The sequence below is a fragment of the Leopardus geoffroyi genome, chromosome A3, assembly GCF_018350155.1.
Source record: "Leopardus geoffroyi isolate Oge1 chromosome A3, O.geoffroyi_Oge1_pat1.0, whole genome shotgun sequence".
NCBI lineage: Eukaryota > Metazoa > Chordata > Mammalia > Carnivora > Felidae > Leopardus > Leopardus geoffroyi.
In genome coordinates this window covers 23,068,711-23,093,569 of record NC_059336.1, presented here as the reverse complement: position 1 = coordinate 23,093,569, position 24,859 = coordinate 23,068,711, and the positions used below count along the sequence as shown (strand labels likewise).

The following is a 24,859-nucleotide window of genomic DNA, read 5'->3' as shown; positions in this document are numbered from 1 at the left end:
GGGTGGGGGGTGGGGGTGTTGTAAGGGATCAACACATTTCTCATCACTACAGTCACTGCTGAGCAGTGGGTCATCTGGTCTGGTTCATGGGGAAGAAATAAGGCAGCCGGATGGTCATAGGTCTGTTCTGGCAGAGGGACAAGGATTCGGGGCTTATTTCCCTCTGGCCTGTGCCATCTGTGGATACGAGCTCCCCATAAGTGAGCTTCAGGAGGCCAGTCCCCAGGCGGGTGGGAGAAGCCCAAGGAGGCTGTCTAACCTCTGAGAAGGGCCACAGGGATCACCTGGATGTGTGAGCCCTACCAGGCAGGCACAGCAGTCCTCGGGGAGACTGGGAGACTGGAAGAAGGCTGGGCTCTTGACTCTAGGTTCTTTGGGCCCATGGGAATTTCTGTGTAGATTTACTCCATTCATTATTCAGTCAGTTTACCGATGCCAACCCCAGGCTGGGCGCTGGGGACACACTTGTCCTCAAGGAGATACTGTCCCAGGAGGGAGGTGAGCTCAGACTGGGTAGTGGTCAGGGCCTCCGGATGAAGCCAGGTCAACCTCTCTGGAAGTTCAGAAGGGGAAGAAGTCATCCAACCTGGGGGCATCAGGGAAGGCTTCCTGTGGAAGGTGATATTTAGGCTGAGCCTTGAAAACATGACTGTGAAGAGATAGGATGGGATAAAAAGGGCATTCGGTGTCTAAGGAACAGCAAAGGCCTGGTCATGGGAACTCAGCTTGGGAGGTGTTGGTCAGAGGCAGGCAGAGGGGTCTGGACTCACTGTAGCTATCCCCTGAGCCAGGGAGCCACCTCTGTCCCTCACATGCATGTGCACATGTAGGGGTCACGTTTCAGCTTGCTGGAGACAAGAGGAGAGCTCCTGCCCTGGCTCTCCTGATTAATCTATAATTAAATCAGCACAGACGCCACAGAACTGTGCTGTCATTAGAGAGTTCGTAAGGGCAAACAGTGATTTCTCCACTAACCAAGAGCCCTGCCAGGGGGCTGCAGCTCTGGTCATGCACAGACAGCCATCAGGGGCAAGATGCAAGCACAGGAGGCCAGAGCTTCAGGCAGGAATAAGAAAACCGGCAGCTCACACTTTGGCCATTTATACAGTGTTCCCATCACTACCTTGGTTAAGCCTGACAATGACACGATGGCCATGGGTGGGGCTTGGGGGGGACTATTATTTATTTGCTCCCATTTTACAGATACAGAAACTGAGGTGCAGAAAGCATAAGGGTAAAACAGCCCGGTTGGTTTCAGAATTGCCAGAGGTGCCTCTTGCCAGCCGTGTGGTCTCAAGCAGATTGCTTACCCTCTCTGTCCCTCAGTTTTTTTGTCTGTGTAATGAGGCCAAAACACTGTCACTTCAAAATGTTGGTTGTAAGGACTGAATGAAGCAATCCATGCAAAGAATTTAGCAGCATTTGATGCTTATCAAATGCTACTACTTATGATCATGCTTTGTTATAATTGCTTGTTTCTTGTCCACCTTTCCCAAGAGAATGCAGGCTCCATGAGGATAGGGACTATGTCCATCTTGTTCATTGCTGTGACTCCAGCAATTGTCACTTGGTAGTGTTCAGTAAGTTGTTAGTATCCGAGGCAGCATTTATGTGATAAGCCTACAAAATGCTAAACAAATATGAGGTACCATTTTCTCCATGTTCTGCCTGTCTCTAAAAAGGATTCAAGGGACAAGTACAGATCTGCCTTGACTCACGATGGAGTTAATGTCCTGATAAGTGGAAAATACAGTAAGTCGAAAATTTAATACACCTAACCTACCAAACATCTGAGCTCAGCCCAGCCTATCTTCAGTGTGCTCATAACACTTACATTAGCCTGCCCTGGGCAAAGTCATCTCCCACGAGTCATGTTTTATAATAAAGTACTGAATATCTCACTTTAGGAGTTGACTGAATACTGTACTGGAGGGGACAAACAGAATGGCTGTTTGGGTGCAGAGTGGTTGCCAAGTGTATCAGCTGTTTACTCCCGTACCCTGGGAGCCCTGCTCGCTGCCGCTGCCCCAGCACCACGGGAAAGCATCCTCCTGTGCGTGCCTAGCCCGGGGAAAAGATCAAAATGCAAATTGGGAAGTGTGGTTTCTACTGAATGTGTGTCGTTTTCACACCATTGTAAAGTCAAAAACTCTAAGTCAAACCGTGGGAAGTTGGGGGCCACCTATACCATCGTCATTATTATTGTTGCTGCTGTTGCTGTTGTCTTTGTTATGATCACTGTTGTGTCCCAAGTCTGCTATTCAGAGCTGGTCCTTCCTGAAATGGGTTCAGGAAAAGTCTAGAAATAAGCAGGAAGCCTCAATTCACCTGCTAAGAGGTAAGGAGCAGACTGGAGGTGACTGGCTTCTGAAGGGATGTCTGGGCAGAGGTGCAGAAAACTTTGGGGGCCCTGGAAGAGTCCCTTCCTCTTGTCATCTAGGGTCTTCGGACCTGCAGAGAGGTCAGAGGGGCTGGAGTCTGCAGCCCACTGGACACAGAAGGGATCAGAGGGAATCTGCCTGTGGCGGTTCAGAGGATCGTTACTGTCTCTGTGCTGCAGTTTCCAACCTCTCCGCTGGGATCTGAGGTTTGTCACACAAATAACTTAAAGTCCTAGATTCTCCAAATGATTTACTTTAAATATGATCAATTTGAGTGGATTCGGAGTTATCCCTGTAATGGTGTCACCCGCACTCACTTGCATTCTTGAGTGGCAGGTAAAGGGACAGACTTAACCCAGAACTCCTAGAACTAAGAGCCTCTCACCTGCACCTCCAGCCGTGAGTGACTGCTGTATATAAAGTCACTCCCCTGTGACACAAATGCTCACGTGAATACTGTGCTGTGTTCCCAGAGGTGTCTGTTCATGGCCTCTCTGTTCTCTGCTGAGGGAGCACACTCAACCAAAAGTTCTGTGGGGGGGGGGGCTTAATACCCCAGGAGCCACCCTTGACCAAGGGGATGAGGGGGTGTGGAGAAAGACTTTGTCGCCCCTCAGTGCGACGATCGCCCACAGCAATAACTTGAGTATCAGCACCCATCTTGGCTTCCCTCCCTTTCCTGACTCATTCCCTGCATCCCAACTAAACTACTGCACCCTGATCCTCATCCAGGATTTGCATTTGGGGCACCTAGCCTAACACACCCTCCAGAATTGTGCAGCTTTTCTGACCTACAAAAATTGTTGAGAGGTGTCTAAGGCCTGCATACAGCCTTGGGAGTGCATCTACCGTGTGGGCTGTGATGACCAAAATACAGCGGGCTGAGGCTCTAGGTAGGGAAGTGCTGGTCAGCAGACGGTTCTGGTAAGTAAAGGCTGATGGTAGATGGAAAGCAGGTGGCAGAGAGCTCTGTCTTGTGGCAGCTTCACCTCAACCCTCGTCAGGAACCCGATGCAAATCCCGAACTGAGGACTCTGCCGAACCAAGGGGGCACTTATTTGTTTTAGTAGTCACTGACTAAGCACCTACTGTATGCTGAGGAGGCAAACGGATAAAGAAAGGTGAATAAGAGTGGGTGTCCTTGCCCTTGCCCTAAGGGGGTCAGTGTCTATTGGGAAAGAGAAATGTGTCAACGTGTGGGTAGAGGTTAGAGATGAGCCGAGAAATTCATCCATTCATTTAGGATATATTTATTGAGCACTTTGGGTATACAAGCCTCTGTGTTAGGCCTGGTGGATGAAAGAGAGCCACACTCCCCTCAGAAATGAGGAAAGGCAACTGGCATTTATTGGGCTCCTGCTGTGTGCCAGGCACTGAGTAGGGCGCTCCCGTAGTTCAGCTCATCTCCTCTCATAACAAACCCGGGAGGTGGCAGCTGTTCTTATCCCCACTACACAGACAATGCCCAGAAAGGTGATGTAATTTACCGGACCACACGGCTGGCAAGTGGCAGAGCTGGGGTTCAGCCTAGGTCTGTCAGATTCCCGGACCCCAATACTATTTTTTCCCCTTAAATCAGACCAAGGTCTGTGGTTTTTGTCTTAAATACCCACTGAGTGAACCAGTTTTTAAAAGAACAAAACCTGGAAGCAAACCAGGCCAGGCTCAGATGGAGCCAGAACAAGCTTTTGCTGGGGTCAAGCTCCTGCGCCGAGGCCCTGCCTCATCAGCAGGGGCCCCAGCCTGGTCTTGACCCCTGTCTGCAGGGAATCCGGGACACCTGGAAGCTGACCTCATTCCACCCTGAAGAGTTGGGGGAGGAGAGCTTGGTAGAGGCCTGCTCCCTGTGCCCACAGGCCTCGGAGGCAGCTGACACAGGATTCAGCTGCAGCCTGGGGCTCAGGCGCCGCCCCACCCCCACCCCCACCCCTCACCTTCCCTAGGAATGTCAAGGCAGGGCCTGGCTGGTGCAGGGAGGGGGAGGATGTTCAGGTTACTATTACTGCAAAACGAACCACCCCAGAACTTAGTGGCACAAACTAACCCTTTTATTTTGCTCACAGTCTGTAGGTCAAGAATATAGACAGGGCACAGTGGGTATGCCAGCTTTGTGATGTCTAGGGTCTTCTCTGGAAAGACTCCGTAACTAGAGGTGACCCAACAGCCGGCGGCTGGAATCATCTGGAGTGTCTTCACTCACATGTCTGGGAGTTGATGCTGGCTATCAGCTGGGACCTCAGTGGGGCTCTCAGCCAGAACAACTACACGTGGCTTTTCTGTGCCCTCTCTCCCTGCACTAGATTGCGCTTCCTCACAGCATGGTGGCTGGGTTCTGAAAGCAAGCATCTCAGGAGGGCCAGGTGGATGTTGTGTCACCCTTTATGACCTACCCTTGGAAATTAGCCTTGCCTCACTTCTGCAATAGTCCCAAGCCCACCCAGGTTCAAGGGGAAGGAACACAGACCTCACCTCTCGATGGGACAGCGTGGGGAATTGCAGACCCTGTTGTGGCCATCTTTGCCACATAATCTGCTCTATGTATAATCTGCTCCTGAAAGGAGTAGATGGGTTTGGCTGTCTAAACTAGTAGACCATTGGGTGAGAGGCTGTGCTAAGTGGAGGCAAAGGCAGCATTGAGAATGCAGGATGGGGGGTCGTAGTCTGAGGGGGTCAGAGAACAAAGAGCTTAGATTGAGGTTGACCTTTGAGGTCCAGGCACCAAGGCTGGAGATAACAAGGCAGGGCTCAATCTGGCACAAAAGAACAGGTATTATTTTATTTGTTTGTCTACTACCCCTCCATCAGTCCAGCCACCTTACACATCCATCCATCCATCCACCTCTGTATCTCATTCACTTTCACTATGACTCAATTCCTCACCTGTAAAATTGGGGTGATAGTATAAACTTCATAGGGTTGTTTGAAGATTCAGTGGATTAATAAACATAAAGTGTCTAGGGGAGTGCCCAGCACATATTAAGTGCACAATAAATATCACCTGTTATGATTAGCATTAGTGCTATTTATTGTTATTGTTATTCAGCCATGCACTCACAAATTGATCCCCCTACCCCCTCTTTCATCTGTCTGTCCTTTCATTTATTCAGCTGTGTAGGTGAATTATGTGCACATTTATCTTACATGAATTCAACCATATTCTGAGCAAGATAGAGGGAGAGGAAACTAATTTTAAAAGCACAATTGACTCTACCTGCCATTCCAGGCAGTGGGTGTGTGTCCCTCAGGGAGTATGAGCTGAGCCATGTGACTTTCCAAATCATTCTATAGGAACATGTTACTAAATAGGTTGGTGGATGCAAAACCACAAATGCTGCATATCAGGGACAATTTATTGGATCTCATGGGGCAATTGTTTTTTGAGGGAGAGAATGAGAGCGGGGGGCTGGGGGGTATAGGGGCAGCGAGAGGGAGACGTTGAATCCCAATCAGGCTCTGTGCTGTCAGCACAGAGCCAGACTCTGAGTTCGAACTCACGAATCATAGGTCAGGTTTAACTATGCATGTTTCACCTTTCATGCTCACTTTCCTACCTTCTGCATGGGATGGGATCCACCTCACTATGAGGCCCTGGCAGATTCCTGGTGACACAGATATGGTAAGACCTGGTCCCTGACCTCAATATGCTCACAGCGTATGGCAAGTGCAACAGGACAGACACGTAAACAACAGATCATTACAGTGTAATATGAAAAATACCATGACTTTATTAAAATAAAATTCAGTAATAAAAATATTTTATTCTATTAAAATAAAATAAAATTGCAGAAGCATCCCACTGGTGTTGGGATAGGAAGAACATCAGGGAGGCCTTTGTGACTGTATGACATTTAAACAAAATCTAAAAGGATGAGCTTAAAATTTCAAGACACTCAAGAGGGAGAGGGGCCTGCCAGGCAGAGGGAAGGAACAGCACATTATTCAGAGATATTAAAGAACACAGGGCGTTGAGAAAAGGCAGAGTAGGGCGGGTAGGCAGCAGTGGAGGGAGGTAGATGAGTCTAGAAACTTCATCAGGGCTGGATCCTAAGGGCCTCGACTGCCAGTTAAGGAAGCTTGGACTTCATTCTGCAGGTGCAGGGTATTGGGGGAGGCGGGTGTGCATTGAAGAAAGGCAAACAAGTGTAAGAATCAGTTGTGTTTTGAATAGATCACTCTGGCTCCTACATGAAGAATAGACAGGAAAGGAAGAGTCTCGAAGCACGGAGACTAGTGGGAAGGCTGAGTGCCACTCAGCTTCCAGTGATTTCTAGAAGGTGTGGCTGCCAAGGAAAAGGCTTTATAGAAAATAGCCCTGGAGAGAGTGAACACCTTTCCCCACCAGGTGAGGGCCCAGTTATTGGGCACATTTCCACTTTGGGTTTGAAATCTATTGTTCGGTTTGAGGTATATTGCCTCACAAAGGCTCTAAGTCAAAGTGACAAATGACCCCTCTCAGGTGTTAGCTGGAAGGGTAGCTTCTGGGTCCTACGAAGCATACCTGGTACTGGAAAGGTCTCCTCACTGGACACATAGTTGTTAAGATCTTCTCTTTGTCATAGGTGGCTGCAGTTGGACTATGGGACATCCAGGCTGGTTTTTTGTGTGTTTGTGTTTCTATCCATCCTGGACTTATCATGACTCCTAAATCTGAAGACTCATGCCTTTCATCAGGCCTGGAAAATTCTTCAAATACTTTTTCTCCCTCCCTTCTTCTATTTTCTCTTCTTGGAACTCTATTCATTTGTTATACCTTCTCAGTGTGTCCTCTGTGCCTCATATTTTCCCTCTTCCCTCTGCCTCTCCCTCTCCTTCTCTCTCTGCTATATTCTGGATAATTTCTTCAGGTTCTAGGTCACATTTTTTTTTCTCTTCATCTGAGGCTAAACTGCTATTGAAACTTTCCAAAAATTTTTGAATTTCAATTTTATTACATTTTCATTTCTGGAAGTTTGACTTCATTGTCTTTCAAATCTACCTGTTCTTTTTGGAGAGTCTCTTGTTCCTTATTTGTGTTTTCAACTTCCTCTGTATTTCTCTAAACATCAGAAGTGTATTTATTTTATATTTTCAATCTGATAATACAAATATTTGAAATCTTTGGGGATCTGATTCTGTTATCTGATGTTTCTTCTGTCTTGCTCAAGGTGGCATGTTTTTTGAATGCTTTGAAATTTTTTAGTTGTCAGTTGGACTGTATCTGTGAGAATTCACTGATGGTAGAATGAGAATGTTTTCTTCCAAGGAGGATTTGGTTTTGCTTCTGTTGAGCATCCGGAGTACCACAGAATTTATTTTGTATTTTTTATACTTTCAAAAATTGAACTATTTCCTATGAAAAGTAAAGTCTACAACACTTTTGAGGGAAACAATATTCTGATTAGTTGTGAGACTTTATACAATGGAATAACGCAGGATTCCTTATCTGGATGTAACATGTGATTCATTTATGTTATTGTATATGGTGATAATTTGTATAGTATTCCATTATATTAATATACCACAATTCATTTATCCATTCTCCTATTTATGGACATTTGGGTTGTTTCCAGTTTGGTGCCATTATGAGTGAAGCTGTGAACCTTCTTGTATATTACTTTTGGTAAGCATAAGCACTTATTTTTATTGGGTAAATATCCAGGAGTAAAATTCTCAGGTGATGGAGTATGTGGATGTTTAGCTTTAGGAGATACTAAATTTACCAATTTACTCTCCCACAAGCCAGATATGAGAGTTCCAGGTGCTGTACACCCTCACCAGCACTTAGCATTGTGTGTTTTTAATTTTTGCTATTTTGGTGGGGATGTAGTGGTGTTTCATTGTGCCTTTATTTATTTATTTTTTATTTATTTATTTTTGAGACAGAGAGAGACAGAGCATGAATGGGGGAGGGGCAGAGAGAGAGGGAGACACAGAATCGGAAGCAGGCTCCAGGCTCTGAGCCATCAGCCCAGAGCCCGACGCGGGGCTCGAACTCACGGACCGCGAGATCGTGACCTGAGCTGAAGTCGGACGCTTAACCGACTGAGCCACCCAGGCGCCCCTCATTGTGCCTTTAATTTGTATTTTCATGATGATTAATGATGTAGAACACCTATTATGTTTACTGGCTATCTTGATATCCTGTTTGGTCCATGTTCACATCTGTTGCCCCCCTTTTTTGGAACTTAGAATTAATTGGAATTTACTGGAAAAATAAAGTGGTATGTACTCCACATTATGTAACACCTCCTGCAGAGTGTAGGGCAGTGGTGCTCTGGTAAACTGATGCTCAGAAAGTTTTTCTAAGCCTGATTTGTGGCATTTTCTGATTTCCATGGTGTAAATACTCCAGCCACATCTCATTTCAAGCTACCAACTGGATGGCTTACAAAATTCCCAAATATTTATTTATTTATTTATTTATTTTAAATTTTTTGTTTGTTTGTTTCAACGTTTATTCATTTTTGGGACAGAGAGAGACAGAGCATGAACGGGGGAGGGGCAGAGAGAGAGGGAGACACAGAATCGGAAACAGGCTCCAGGCTCCGAGCCATCAGCCCAGAGCCTGACGCGGGGCTCGAACTCACGGACCGCGAGATCGTGACCTGGCTGAAGTCGGACGCTTAACCGACTGCGCCACCCAGGCGCCCCGGAAATTCCCAAATATTTAACAAACAGCTCCCATGAGTCAGTATGTACCAACTCTGGGACACTACTGAGTCTGGAGTAGTATTTCTAACGAAACTAATTGATATATCTGCAGCAAAATATGTAAATAATCACACTTATTGGTATACAACAGCCTCACGTCAGTTGAGGTCAGATTTTTGCCTGCAAAAGAGCCAACCAGCAATTAACCATGAAAGAACTTTCAGTTTACAGAGCTCTTTGGATCCTCACATTCCACTTAAATGATGTGAATCTGTATCTGCTTCTAGTCCACTATTTGCAGATACGTTGATGCTGTTGGGGGGACATCAGGAAATCCTCTTGAACTTGTGTGCACAGCAGTAAACAGTGGTTTTGAGCTAACTGACCCCCAAGATCTCTTTTAGTCCTGGGAGTCTGCAGCTCAAAATTCAAGAAACTTCCCACTACTTGTCCACTTTCCTTTATTTTTATTTTAGCACTGCTATGGAATAGAATCTTTGAAAGTTTTTTTTTTTTTTAACGTTTATTCATTTTTTTTTAATTTTTTTTTAAACATTTATTTTTGAGACAGAGAGAGACAGCGCATGAATGGGGGAGGGGCAGAGAGAGAGGGAGACACAGAATTGGAAGCAGGCTCCAGGCTCTGGGCCACCAGCCCAGAGCCCGATGCGGGGCTCGAACTCACGGACCGTGAGATCGTGACCTGAGCTGAAGTCGGACGCTTAACCGACTGAGCCACCCAGGCGCCCCAACGTTTATTCATTTTTGAGAGACAGAGAGACAGAGCATGAGTGGGGGAGGGGCAGAGAGAGAGGGAGACACAGAGTCCGAAGCAGGCTCCAGGCTCTCAGCTGTCAGCACAGAGCCCGACTCAGGCTCGAACTCACGAACCGTGAGATCACGATCTGAGCCGGTCAGATGCTTAACCAACTGAGCCACCCAGGTGCCCCAAGAAATACAATCTTTCAAAGCACGACTTCTAGAGCTAGTGAACTCAGAGATCACATAGCTCATTCCATAGAAGGCTCTGGAGTCAGGTTGCTTAGATTAGATTCTTGGCTCTGCCACTTACTTTCTCTTCGATTTGGGACAAGTCATCTTAAATCCCTCTGTGCTTCAGTTTCCTCATATGATCATGAAAACTGAGGTTACAAACAATGGAATTCCTGGGAATTGTCTCTGAAGTGCTGGAACCCCCAATTGCATCAAATGTCTGGGATCAGTCAGTGTTGGTGGGTGTAGGGCAGACAGTCTGTAGTGGCAACAAGAGGAACTAACATTGCCCACACTTGGTTCCCCGGGGGTGTTCTCTCATCTTTCCACCTTGATAGTCTGTGCCCACAGTGGCTGGTTAGGGCAGCTGCTTGGCCAGTGGTGCTCAGGCCCAAGATCAGTCCCCTCCTTCAGGAAATCCTGCACCTTCCTGAGAAATATGCAATCCCAGACCTCCCCCAATCCTGACAATAATTTGAAATCCACCACTGTGAGCTATCTCAGACCCAGTTTCTTCAGTCTTTTTTCCTCTAGAGCCTGTTTGGAGCACCATGATTTAAATCCATTTTCTCTTGCTGAGGGCAGGGGAAGCTGTGATGGAGCTCAGGCCCTGTGCTGCCCAGAACCAAGGGGAGTCCTCCTGCCCAGGGGGCTTGGGGTCCTGGGTGAGCCTTTGAGGTGTGAACAGGCCAGTGGCCCCTCTTGCGAGGCCTTCATCATTCAACTGTTCTGATATGTTTTATTTTTTAACTTGGGGTGTCTATTTCTTATTGATTCTTAGGAACTCTTTGTATGTTCTGGATATGAACCCTTAGTTGTATGCATATATTCAAAATGTACCTTCTCCCAATCTGAGGCCTACCTTTCACATCTCCTAAATGAAGAATGCCCCCCCCCTTTTTTTAGAGAGAGAGAGAGAAAGAGAGAGAGAAGGTATGCATGAGCAGGGGAGGTGCAGAGGGAGAGGGAGAGAGAGAATCCCAAGTGGGCTCCACACTTAGTGCAGAGCCTGACATGGGACTTGATCTCACCACCCTGGGATCAGGATCTCACGACCTGAGCTGGAATCAAGAGTTGGGTGCTCAACAGACTGAACCACCCAGGCTCCCTGAAGAGTTCACTTTTAATGAAATCTAATTTATCATTCTTCTAAGAAGTTATTAAGAAATGAACATATTTATTAATATTTTCTTTAGAACTTTTATTGTTTTTAGTTTCCATGTACAGATACATGATCTTCTATCTTGAATTAATTTTTGTGAATGATGTGAGATAAGGGTCAACATTCTTTTTCTTCATGTGGATATCCAGTTTTGACTGCACTATTTATTGAAAATAGAAAAATACAAAATAAATACCTTTTTAATATACTTTTTATTGAAAACTACAAAAATATGTATTCTTTCCCTGAATTTTAAGAGCACATCATTAGCTAGGTGATCAAACATGCATAGATCTGTTTTTGGATTCTCTGTTCTGTACTCCTGATCTATTTGTTTATCAGTGCACTGATCCCACACTGTCTCAATTATTATTTTTTAGGGGTGCCTGGGTGGCTCAGTTGGTTAAGCTTCTGACTGCAGCTCAGGTAATGATCTCACGGTTTGTGGGTTTAAGCCCTGAGTCAGGCACTGTTCTTCACAGCTAAGAGCCTGGATCCTGCTTCGGAGTCTGTGTCTCCCTCTCTTGCTGCCCTTTCCCCACTTGCACTCTGTCTCTCAAAAGAATGAATAAACATTAAAATTTTTTTAATTACTATTTTTTAAATTAGCTGATTCTATTAATTAAGGTTTTTAAATTCACCCTTTAATTGAGATATAATCATATTAGTTTCAGGTGTACAACATAATGATTTGACATTTGTGTGTACTGTGAAGTAATTAAACTTTTAATTTTAAGATAATTGTAGATTCCCATACAGTTGTAAGAAATAACAGAGAGCCCATGTGCTCTTTACCCAGTTCTTCCCAATGATAACATCTTGCAAAACTAGAGTGCAATATCACAACCAGGATATTGATATAGATAAAATCTACCAATCTTATTTAGAATTCCCCAGTTTTACTTGTACTCATTTGTGTGTATGTGCGTGCGTGGGTGCGTGCGTGCATATGTGTGTGTGTGTGTGTGTGTGTGTGTTTAGTTCTGTTCAATTTTGTCACACAGGTAGGTTCATGTATCCACCACGAGTCAAGATACAGAACAGTTTCATTACCACAAGAAACCCCTGTGTTTCCCTTTTGTAGCCATACCCACCTCCATCCCACATTTTCTCCCCCACCACGTGGATCATCCCTAACCCCTGGCTAATCTGTCCTCCATGTCTATAATTTCGTCATTTCAAAAAAATATTATATAACAGAATTGCATACTATGTAACTTTTTAGGATTGGCTTCTTTCTTTCTGCATAAATTCCCTTGAGATTCACCCAAGTTGCCATGATATCAATATTTCCTTCCTTCTTATTACTGAGGTGTATATTCCATAGTGTGGATGTACATAGTTTGTTTGACAATCCACCCAGTGAAGATCTGAGTTGCTTCCAGCATTCAGCTACTATTGGCACAGTTGCTGTGGACATTCATGTATAAGTTTTTGTGTGAACTTAAGTTTTTGTATCTCTTGGATAAATGACCAAAAGTGCAATTTCTGGGTTATATGGTAATAGTATGTTTAGATTTGTTTTAAGTAAAGACTTTAGTTTTTAGAGCAGTTTTAGATTCACAGCAAAATTGAGTGAAAAGTACAGAGAGTTTCTATATACCTGCTGCCCCAACATTTGGACAGCCTTCCCTACTATCAAAATTCTCCAGCAGAGTGGTGTAATTATACAGAATGGCTTGTTAAAATCTATGAATCTGTCTTGACACATCATCATTGCCTAAAGCCCATAGTTTACATTAGGATTTACTCCTGGTGTTGTACATTCTGTGGGTTTGGACAGACGTATGGCATGCACCCACCATTATAGCATCATGCAGAATGGCTTAACTGCTGTAAAAACCCTCTCTACTCTGCCTGTTCATCTCTTCCTCCCCCCACCCCCTGGCAACCACTGATCCTTTTTACTGTCTCCCTAGTTTGCCTTTTCCAGAATGTCACCAGTTGGAATTATACACTATGAAGTCCTTTTAGATTGGCTTCTATCACTTAGTAATATTCACTTAAGTTTCAATTGTGCCTTTTCATGGCTTGACAGCTCATTTCCTTTTTGCACTGAATAATATTCCACTGCCTGAAGGACCATGGTTTATCTATCCATTCACCTACTGAAGGACATCTTGGTTGTTTCCCAGTTTGGGCAATTATGAACAAAGCTGCCATGAACATCCATAGACAAGTGTTTGTGTGGACCTAAGTTTTCAATTTATTTAAGTAAATGCCAAGGAGCGTGATTGCTGGATCATACAGTTTAAGAGTATGCTTAGTTTAGTAAGAAACTGTCTTCCAAAGTGGCTGTGCCATTTTGCATTCCCGCTAGCAATGAAACGAGAAGTGCCTGTTGCCCTGTGTTCTCACCAGCGTTTGGTGATTTCCATGTTTGGGGTTGTGGCCATTTTAATCAGTGGGTAGAGATACCTTGTTCTAATTAGCAATTCCCTAGTGACAAATGATGCTGAACATCTTTTCAAATGCTTACTTTCTATCTGTCTATCTTCTTTGGTCTTTTGACCATTTTTTAATTAGGCTGTTCATTTTCATATTGTTGAGTTTTAAGAGTTTTTGGATATTTTAGATAACAGTCTTTCATCGTATGTGTCTTTTGAAAGTTAATTTTTGTGAAAGGTTTAAGGACCATGCCTAGATTCTTTTTTTTTTTTTTTTTTTTTTTTTTTTGCATATGGGTGTGCAGTTGTTCCAGCACCATTTGTTGAAAATACTATCTTCGCTTCATTGTATTGCCTTTGCTCCTTTTTCAAAGATTAGTTGATTCTATTTATGTGGGTTTATTTCTGATTGAATATTTTTTGCTGTTGAGTTTTGAGAGTTCTTTGTACATTCTAGGTCCTAGTCCTCTGAGCTATAGTTTTCAATATACCCTAAAATCTAGTATTGTTAGTCCTACAGCTTTATTTTTAAATATTTATTTGTTCGTTCGTTCATTCATTCATTCATTCATTCATTCATTTTTTTGTGAGAGAGAGACTGCGAGCATAAGCAGGGGAGAGGGGCAGAGGGAGAAAAAGAATCTTAAGCAGGCTGCATGCTCAGTGCAGAGCCCAATGAGGGGCTTGATCCCACAACCCTGGAACCATAACCTGAGCTTGAAATCAAGAGTCAGATGCTCAACTCACTGAGCCACCCAGGCACCCCAGTGCTACATCTTTATTATCCTTTAATATAACCTCGACAATTGAAAGTCCTTTGAATTTTCATGTAAGTTTCAGAATGAGATTATCAAATTGTCCAGAGGATTTTGATTGGGATTGGGATCTATAGATCTACGTGGGGAGAACTGACACCTCTCAAATAGTGAGTCTTCCAATCTAAGAACATAGTATATCTCTCCATTTGTTAAGGTCTAATTTAATTTTTGTCTACAAGGTTTTGTCGTTTTCAGTGTAGAAGACTTGCCCATTTTGTTGAATGTTTTTATTTATTTTTGAGACAGAGAGAGACAGAGCATGAGCAGGGGAGGGGCAGAGAGAGGAGGAGACACAGAATCCAAAGCAGGCTCCAGGCTCTGAGCTGTCAGCACACAGCCTGATGCGGGACTTGAACTCTTGGACTGTGAGATCATGACCTGAGCTGAAGTCCTACACTTAACCGACTGAGCTACCCAGGTGCCCCACCCATTTTTTATTAGAGTTATTCCTCAGTATTTAATGAGTTTTGGTGTTATTGCAATGGTATTATTACATTTTTATTTTATTTTATTTATTTTTTAAATGTTTATTTATTTTTGAAAGAGAGACAGACAGACAGACAGACAGACCCCGAGTGGGGAAGGGACAGAGAAAGAGGGAAACACAGAATCTGAAGCAGGCTCCAGACTCTGAGCTGTCAGCACAGAGCCCAACATGGGGCTCAAACTTACAACTGTGAGATCATGACCTGAGCCAAAGTTGGACGCTTAACCGACTGAGCCACCTAGGCACCCCATTAAAATTTTATTTTTAATTGTTGCTCATATATGCAAATATAATTAATTTTTGAACATTGATTTTGTATATACAGTCCTTGCTAAATTCACTTATGAATTCTAATAGTTTGTAGATTCTTTTGGATTTTCTACATGTACAATATGTCACCTGTAAATAATGACATTTTTACTTTTCTGTTTCAATTTCGTACATTTCCCCCTTGCCTTGTAGCTCTGGCTAGCTTGTGATGTTGAATAAACAATAATGATAGTGGACGGTTAATCTAAATAAGAAAGCATTCAAATTTTCACCGGTAAGTATGATGTTAGCTATGGTGCTTTCCAGATGCCCTTGATAAGATTAATGAAGATATCCTCTATTCCTAGTTGACCGAGAGTTTTTATTATGAATGGTTGTTGACTTTGAAATATATTTTCCACATCTTTTGAGATGATCATTTTTTAAAAATCTGTTAAAGAGAGTTATATTGATAGATTTTTGAATCAAACCAACTTTGTGTTTGTAGAATAAGTTGCGTTGGGTCATGATGTTCTATGCTGTATACCACCAGGTAGTATTTAGTATTAATATTATAGCAGTTAGTATTATTATTACAGTATTTAGTATTTTTACATTCATGGAGGTATTGGCTTACAACTTTCCTTCTTAGAATTTGGTAACAAGTTTAGGCTGAAATCACAAGTTGGGACATATTCCCTCCTTTCCTAATTTCTAGAAAAATTTGTAGGATTGATGTTTTTATTCTCTAAACATTTAAAAGGATTCACCAGTGAAATCACTTGGGCTTAGAGTTTCCTTTATGGGAAGGTTTTAAATTACAGATTAAATTTCTTTAACATATATAGGATTATTCAAAACTTTTATTTCTTCCTGTATCTGTTTTGATAAGTAATGTTTTTCAAGGAATTTGTCCATTTCAATGAAATTATCCAATTTTTGACATGGAAGTGTTATATTCTCTTATTACCTTTTAAACGTCTGTAGTATCTGTCCTTTATTCCTTTATTCATTCCTGATGTTGGTAACTTGTGTTATCTGCTTCGTGTTACCTTTCTATTTCTCTTCTTGATCTTTTTTTCAGAGAACTAACTTTTGGATTTGTTAATTTTGGAATCCACTTTTTAAAAAATTTATATTTATTTATTTATTTATGTAAATGTTTTATTTATTTATTTGAGAGAGAGAGAGAGCACATGCAAGTGGGGGAGAGGTAGAGAGAGACAGGGACAGAGGATCCAAAGCAGGATCTGCACTGACAGTGGTGAGCCCAATGTGGGGCTCAAAGTCACAAACCGTGAGATCATGACCTGAGCTGAAGTCTGGTGCTCAGCTGACTGAGCCACCCAGGTTCCACCCAGGGTCCACTTTAATTTTTATTAAAAAAATTTTTTTTAATGTTTATTTTTGAGAGAGAGAGAGAGAGAGAGAGAGAGAGAGAGAACAAGTGGATAAAGGGCAGAAAGAGAGGGAGACACAGAATCTGAAGCAGGCTCCAGGCTCTGAGCTGTCAGCATAGAGCCTGACGCAGGGCTTGAACCCACGAACCACGAGATCATGACCTGAGCTGAAGTCCAATGCTTAACCGACTGAGCCATCCAGGTGCCCTTCTTGGAGTCCACCTTAAATTGAAGTTCTCAGCTTGAATTTTTTCGGTACCTCATCAATACTTACAATTCAGGCCTAAAACCCATGTGGGGGCCAGTCAATGGCCATACCTTCTCAGGGGAGATTTTTCTGTAAAATGCCAGGCTGAAACAGACAATTTTCTTTGCTGCCTGCTTTTGTGAAGTAGGATTTTTTTTTTTAAATTCACCCTTTTTTTCAGTGTTATAGCCCTTCCCAAATCTATAATTTTTGCAGAATGACCCCTGCCTGTTTTGGCTCTCAGTCTTACATGGGTCATAGACTGTGTTACCTGAGCTGTACATGTCCGCACAGCACCCACAGCTTCCGGGCAGGTTTATCTCCTTGCTTTCACATTCTTGCTTTGTTTCTGGCCTGCAAGACTTGTCCATTTCCATATAGATATTTTTAATCTAACATTTTTGGATGTTTTATAGTGGGAACATCTTAGCGTCTCTCACGTTAGAACCTTTGCACTGGCTGCTCCCTCCGCTGGAATGCTTTCCCCCAGGTAGCTGCAGGGGTGTCATGTCTCCTTCACTCTCTTCCTCATATATTACCTTCTCGGTGCTATCTGGCTGCCCTATTTTAAAATTAATAATCTGGGGCGCCTAGGTGGCTCAGTTGGTTAAGCGTCTGACTTTGGCACAAGTCATGATCTCACGGTTTGTGGGTTCGAGCCCTGTGTCAGGCTCAGTGCTGACAGCTCAGAGCCTGGAGCCTGCTTCAGATTCTATATCTCCCTCTCTCTCTCTCTCTGTCTCTCCCCTGCTCACCCTCTCTCTCTCTTTCTCTCAAAAATAAATAAACATTAAAAGACTTTAAAATTGATAATCTGCACCAACTCTAGCAACCCCCTACTCTTCTTACCCTGATCTACCTTTTCCCTTTTTTTCATAGAATTTATACCCACCTAACAAATTGTGTCATTTACTTTTTTATTGTGTGTAGGGTTTTTTTTTGTTTTGTTTTTTGGTTAATTGACCAGTTCCCTTTGCTAGCTGAAAGCTCTTGGAGGGCTGGATCTTTATCTATGTTGTTTACTGAAGTCTCCCAAATTCCTAGAATGTGTCTGGCACATAGCAGTTTCTCAGTAAATATTTCTTGAACTAATAGAATGGATAAAGGAATGCTTCCAGAGCTGGAAACCTCTTATTGGACAGGGGGAGAAACAGGGGTCTAGAGAGGGAAAGGAATTTGTCCAAGATCACCTGGAGGAGATGGTGGCAGAGTCAGGACCAGAGCAATTACCCTTGGCCTGTGTCCAGTGCTCGACGGCTTCGAAGTGCCTTCATTGTCTCCTTGGAGCCTTGCCATAGGCCCCGGGTACGAGCAGCTCAGGAAAAACAGTCATTTCCTAACACTGTTGGCCACATTCTTCTTCTGGAAGCATGGTCTTCCCCAGCTCTGCCGCCTGCACCCTCTCGGTTTTCCTTCCGTTTCTCTGCTTACATCCTTTTAGACTCAACTCTCAAAGCCTGCTGATTCTTGAGGTTCTGCTCAGGTGATTGTCCCATCCCCCAATGTCCTCTCTATGAATGACCTTGTCTACTCCCTGCCTTTAATCGTTCTGTCTCCGGCTTCAGCCTCTCCCCTGGTTGCCCATTTTCCTGGACGTCTTCTTACAAGCCTCCGTGTGACTAGGAGTCTCCTTGAGTGCATGAGAAAAGTGTTGGTCTTGAAGAAAACCTAGCTCCGTCACTCACTCCGTGAGCCCTTGATCAGTCACCGTCAGTCTCTGAGCCTTGAACCTGCACTCTGAGAATAATGGTGTTGACCTCACAGGATCGTTCAGAGGTTCAATGGAGTCTGCGGATGGACACCTCTGAAAACTGTGGGCCATGGAGCCCACATGAGGGGCAGCACCATGTGTCCTGCAGATACCTCATATGACTCAAATCCCCAGGTAGGCCCTCCTCTCCTTTGTCCTTTGCCCAGATCTCCCATCACAAGGGTGGCCCTACCAGCCACCCACACTAGAAACCAGAGTCTCATTTTTCCTTTTCCCCTTACCTTGCCCCTATCTGGATCGGTTAGCAACTCCTGTGTCTGCCTCTTTGACTTCTCTCCCAACTATCCCCTTCCTCTCCCTTTCCATAGCTCCAGCCTAGCCCAGGCTCATCATCTCTCCTCTGGACAGTGGCAGTGGCCTCCTCCCATCTCACACCCCCTTGAAAGCCATCTTCCACACTGGCCACCACGAAACAATACACAATCACATCTTCCCTGTGTTCTAAACCCTGTGATAGCACCGCTCTGCCTCCCAGATGAAGGCTGAGCTGTTCACCTGCCACTCAAGGTCTTTCCTGATTGGACCCCTGCTCCAGACTCTGCTCTGCTGCTGTCCCCATGCACCTGCACTCAGCTGTCTGCTTTTCTCTGAAGCCCCTGTGTTCCCTTCATTTTGTTCATGCAGGTCCCTCTACCTGGAATTCCCTCCCTTCTTTCTCTGTCTGCTGCGAGGTTGCCACAGTCCCTGAAGAAAGACCTGCACTGCAGAGTGGAAAATGAGAGGCAGGGTGTAATCTGTGTAGCATGTAGCACACAGGCGTTGTGTTGATGGTGATCCCACACTTCTGCCCGAAATCTTTGGAAATATGCTCTCCTGTTCTAGGCTTAGCCATGAGATGTGAAAGTTGCCTCTACACCCAAGATTTGGACTAGTGCAGTCAGCCAGACGGGCTACTTGGGTAGGGGACACAAGTGCTTGGGGTTGACCAGATGTCCACTGGGTGAGGCATGTTTGTGAGATGCTTTGATTCACTAGGGATCAAAGGGGATTGATCACTAGGGATCACTAGGGATTCACTAGATATTAAAGCAGGTGGGGTTTGTCTCTGCTTGGGCTGGCGGTATCCAGAAACCCTGGTAGCATCAGCCTCAGAGCTGGCTCAAGAAGGCTGAGGCCAAAAAGAGGCTGAGACCCATGAGTCCACATCCTTCTGTTTTCTCCTCTTCACTTGAGGGTCCTTGGGATCCCAGCCATCACACCCTTCCATATCCCACAGCAGCACTCTGTCTAGGTCTGTGGGGGCAATTCCAGCAAGTTATCTTCTGTGTCTGGGACTTTATCCTGGTTCCACCGCTTGCTCCCTATGTATCCTGAGATAAGTGAATTTGCTTCTTTGGGCCTCAGTTTCCTCTCTGAAAATGGGACTCTTAAATCACACAAGCTGGGGTATTTGGAGGATCCACTGAAATGGTCCCTCTGGAGTCTTTGGTGTATGCACAGGAAATAAGTGGGCAAGTGGTCATTTTTTGGGGTCCTTCTGCCCCTCGCATTTCCCCCACACTCTGTGTCAAGGGAAAAGAGATTTTCCTGTTTGCATCTGAGACATTTTTTCAGCCCCATGTCTGGCCTGAGGCCTAACATACAACAGGTATCCATAAGCATTTTCTACATTGTTCAATAAGGGAGGATGACTTGGGGGGATGGGCAGTGTCCTGGACACTTGGACATGGGGCAAGGGCCATAACGAAATACACCTCTCCCTCATGTCACACAGGCTTTAGCTTTTGGGCCCTACAGGGCCAGGTTCGAATCCTGACTCAGCTCTTACTCCCTCTGAGATCTAGGGCACGTGATGTCATGTCTCCAAGCCTCAGTACCTCACCCAAAAAGGGAAGAAGGGATCCCCATGTCAAAGGAGTGGGATGAGGGTCAGGCCTGACACACAGTAGGTACTCAGGAAATGGGACCCAACCTGTCCTCCTCCCTTCCTCCCTCTCTCCCTTCCTTTCTTCCATGTGAGAGATGTCTCCAAGGAAACAAGAAGAATTATTTTAAGAAAAGAGCTGAGGGCTCGGGTGGGAGCAGATGGTGGCTCGGGCATCTGGGCGGCAGAGGCAGGCGGTTCTGGCCCTTCAAGGAGACAACGGAACCCGTACACCTCCCCATCCCAGGAAGCACCAGGGCAGGGCCTGGAGGCACATCCATATTGCGGGCCAGAGAAAAGACATTTCTGGCATCACAGAGCAAGGACAGAGCACTGGACCTGTCTGTGCAGTTAACTCACTTCATGACCCTAGAACTAGTCCCAGCCCTCTAGTCTGTTGGTCTGTGGGTGAATAGGAGGCCCTACTGCAAGAGGCAGGGCAGGGAAATGGTAGGATTAGAGGGTGGGGGGCATTTCTAAGTTGCCCTGTGCTTGGGAAGAACAAGCTCTTGTGACTTCAGAAAAGTGGAGGGATCCGTGTCTGGGAGCTGTCCACCAGGCTTAGGATAGCGTGAGTGAAGGTACCAGGATGCTCCTGATCCCGGCAGAAACTTATTTATTCATTCACTCACTCATTCATTCATTTAGTTCATATCCACTGAACACCTACCACTGCCAGGCAACGAGCATACTTCAAGTCCTCCTCAGAGCATCCCTATTGCGGTATTTATGCGCCCATCGTACAGCTGAGGACACTGGAGCTCTGAGAGGCAAAACGAATTGTCCTGGTTCACAAAGAAAGTCGAAGATTCTTTCCCACTCTTGTCTTCATTTTCCATAGATCCCCATCACCTTCAACTGAAAAGCTTGACTCCTCAGAGGACTTCAAGGTCACGATGATCCAGCACCTGCTGACCTTTCTGGCTTTACCTTTGAACTCTTGAGGCTTTGAACTCAGTGAGCTGCACATAGTGGCTTGTGTGGGCCCAGTCTGGCCTTCAGACCTTGGTGCACTGTCCCCTCATGCTGGAATGCCCATTCTGTTTTCCCCTTGCTCATCAGGTTAAGTCCTGCACAGCTCGGGCATTACCTCTCCCCAGAAGCCTTCCCATACTTCCTTGATACTCAGTCAGCAACCCCCCCAAGCCCCCAGAATGGTGGGTTTTCTTGGATCTCCCCTGAAGACAGCCAGTCTCCTGAGGCCAGAGATGTTCTTTCTGCAACTGTGCACCCTCGGTGCCCAGCACAGGGCTTGGCCCAAGTGGGTATCCTGAACACTGAGTGAATGAACAAGCAAATGAATGGGATAAGGAACACCCTGGGGTTTCCACTACCAGCTTCACTCATTTTGTTCTCTAAACATTTTCCAGGCACCTCCTCCAGGCCAGGCCTGATGCCAGCCCCAGGGATGACAATAACTCGGGCTCTCAATTCACTGTGCAGTTTACAAAAAGCTTCCATCACAGAAGTCACAACCATTTTGCAAAGTAGGTATTCATTCTTGTGTCCATTTTCCAGATGTGGAAACTGAGGCCCCGTGAGGTTGGGTGACTTTCCCAGTCACAGCCAGTGTGTAACAGAGCCAAGATCTGAACCCACGCCTGCTCACTCTGGAGCCCACACTCCTTCCACACTGTGAAGGAATACATGAACACTCAAAAAATTTGGAAAACACAGGAAAGAAGGAAGAGGGAAAAGTCCTACATAGCTCCCCCTCCCCAACCTTGGGATATATTTCATTAACAGCCTGGGAATCTCCTACTTCTTTTGGCTGAGCCTGTGGGTACAAGTGAGTGACTGACCTGGCTGAGGTCACACAGATCAGCACAGTCAGGATTTGAATTCAGACTGTTGGAGGCCAGAATTTGAGGTGTACTCAATGTGGCTCAGGCCTCAGGGAGCCATTTCCAGTCTTATGGGAGAAATGGAAGCAAACAGGTGTGGCTTAGTTTGGCCTCCCCCAGAAGCAGACCTCGAGATAGTGAGGAGCACAGGGGCTTTCGTTGGGAGGTGATCCCAGTAAGTAGGAGGCAGATCAGGTGGAGAGTGAGACGGGGCAGGAGGGAATGTCAATAAAATGTGCATTAGTGAGCGGCTACTGGAACTCATCCTGCTGGGTGGAGAGGACACCTCAGAACCCTTTCCCTGAAGGAGGCTGGGCATTCACCTATTGGTTCCCGACCACCATGACCGAAGGTTGCTCCTGGGGGCATTCACTCTTCTGCCTTTCCAAGTTGTCCTGTGCTTGGGCAGAGCAAACTCTTGTGGCTTCAGAAAACGCCATCATCAGGCAGAAAAGTGGAGGGACCGGTGTCTGGGAGCTGACCGGTGTCCATGGCTGAAGCTGGAGTCCCAGGTGGACACCAACAACAGTTGCTATGAGGTGTTTGAGACATAGAGTGTTTTGGTCATCATAAAGCACTTGGAGAGTCTAGAGTTAACAATACTGTATTGCATACTTGAAATTTGCGAAGAGGGTAAACCTTCAGTGTTCTCACTACAAGAAAAAAAGGGAACTATGTGGGGGTGATGGACATGTTAATAAACTTGATTGTGGTGATCATTCCACAACGTATACATATATCAAAGCACCAGGATGTACCCTGTACATATATATAATTTTTGTTTGTCGATTATACCTTAATAAAGCTGACGGAAAAAATAAACAAATAAATGCTTGGTAATACTAAAGGGAAACAAATTAAGTATTTGGAAGTGACAAACTGGGAACGGAGAGTAGGGTGCAGAAGTCAGGGAAGGTTTCCCCAGAGTGAGTGACATCGAGCTGGATTTAGAGAGGTGAGCAGTGGGGGAAGAGGCATCCCAGGTAGTAGGGCCTGCACACAGCTTGTCCTCCGGAGAGACTGCAGAGCCTGGACCTGAGCCCTGGGGTCTGACCAGAATTGAATTAGGAAATGGTGCAAAGACCAAACCGTGAAGGGTTTTAAAGACCAGGCTGAGGGGTTCAAACTTCCTTCCCGAGTGTTAGGGAGCCCATGCAGGGTTCTGAGCACAGGGGGGACACCAGATCCGTGTTCTAGAAAGATCTGTCTTTCTAGACAGACAGGGCTGGGGTGGAGGGTGGTTTGGGAGGGGGTAGACTGGAGCAGGAGCCATGGAAAGAGGCTGGAGTAGCAGTGGAGTCAGATGTGGAGGCTTGAGCCGGCTGAAACGGAGTAATGGGGAGGAGGCATCAGGCCCCAAGGCTGTTTAGGAGAAGGTTTGGGATGTAGGGTGGGGTGAGGAGGCCAACCCTCCCTGGCTTTGGGGGCCCTGGGAGGCTCGTCCCTTTCCCTTTCCCCCAAGGGGCTGTCCAGATGCCCGACTGCCTTGGAGAATGGCGCTAGGGCCAGGCCTCCCCAGATCTGGTCGTGATGAATCTGGACATTATCTGCTTTGGTCACAAGCCGAGTCTTATCACTAGCTAGCTGTGGTCGCTGTCTGGATCTAGTCATTACCAGAGCTGGTCATTACCCAGGGCTGGAGGTTACCTGCTGCCAAATGGACTCTATTTGGTTTGAGTCATTCCATCCTCTTCCAGGGTCCTTCCTGAAGCCCCGGCTCTCTGCCTGAGGACACGAATATTCTGAATTCTGAGGATATATTTTCCTAGTTTCTTTGTTCTCATTTTATAACATGTACAAATGCTTACACAATGTATTTTTTAACTTATCAACTTTAAAATAAGAACAGCATCTAGCCTTTTTAAAAAGCGAAATGTTGTATTGATGAGAATTCACCTATGTTGTTGAGTATAGTTGTGACTCACTCGTTTTGAGGGCCGTGTGTGACTGTACCACAATTCATTTATCTATTTATTCATTCTCTTGCCCATTGATAATTGGATTGTTGTCAGGATTTCTGCTATTAAAAACAGCGCTGCTATGGATATTCTTGTGCATTTTTCCTGATGCTCCACAACATGTGGTCTGAGAGTCAACAGCCTTAGCATCACCTGGAAACATGTTAGAAATGCAGAATCTTTGGCCCTGCCCTCGATTCGCTGGGTCAGAATCTGCCTTTTTGCAAGATCCCTGGGTGATTTCCACGGACATTAAAGTTTGAGAAGCCCTGGCTCAGCATACATGTGCATGGGTGTCTCTGGGCAGACGTACCCAGGAATGGATTCACCGGGTGACAGTGGCGTATTGGCACGCCCTCCCCTCAGCAGACAAAGAGCTGGATCCATCTACATCTTCACTGACACTTAGTATTGTCAGACTTTCTTTGTTTCTGCCAGTTGAATGGGTGCGAAGTGGCATCTCATCATAGTCTTGATTTACATTTCCCTGATGACTAATGAGGTCAGGCACCTCCTTGTGTATTGACTGGCCACGCGTTCCCCTTCTGTGAGACATCGTGGTGGTGTTTTTTTGCTTTTGTTTTTCCTTTAGACTCACTCAACTCAGCCCCTGCTTTTATATTTGCTGTTTTCTCAGCCTGAAATACCTTCTGCGTTCCCTGTTCGGT

General features: G+C 45.3%; 1 long non-coding RNA gene across 1 annotated transcript; it reads left to right on the top strand.

Moving 5' to 3' along the window:
- Positions 1–23,046, top strand: LOC123580269. The gene is made up of 4 exons (XR_006703216.1): positions 1–1,580; positions 1,683–5,997; positions 6,550–6,723; positions 21,908–23,046. It is a non-coding gene; the product is annotated as an uncharacterized LOC123580269 (long non-coding RNA).
- The last annotated feature ends 1,813 nt before the right edge of the window (positions 23,047–24,859 follow it).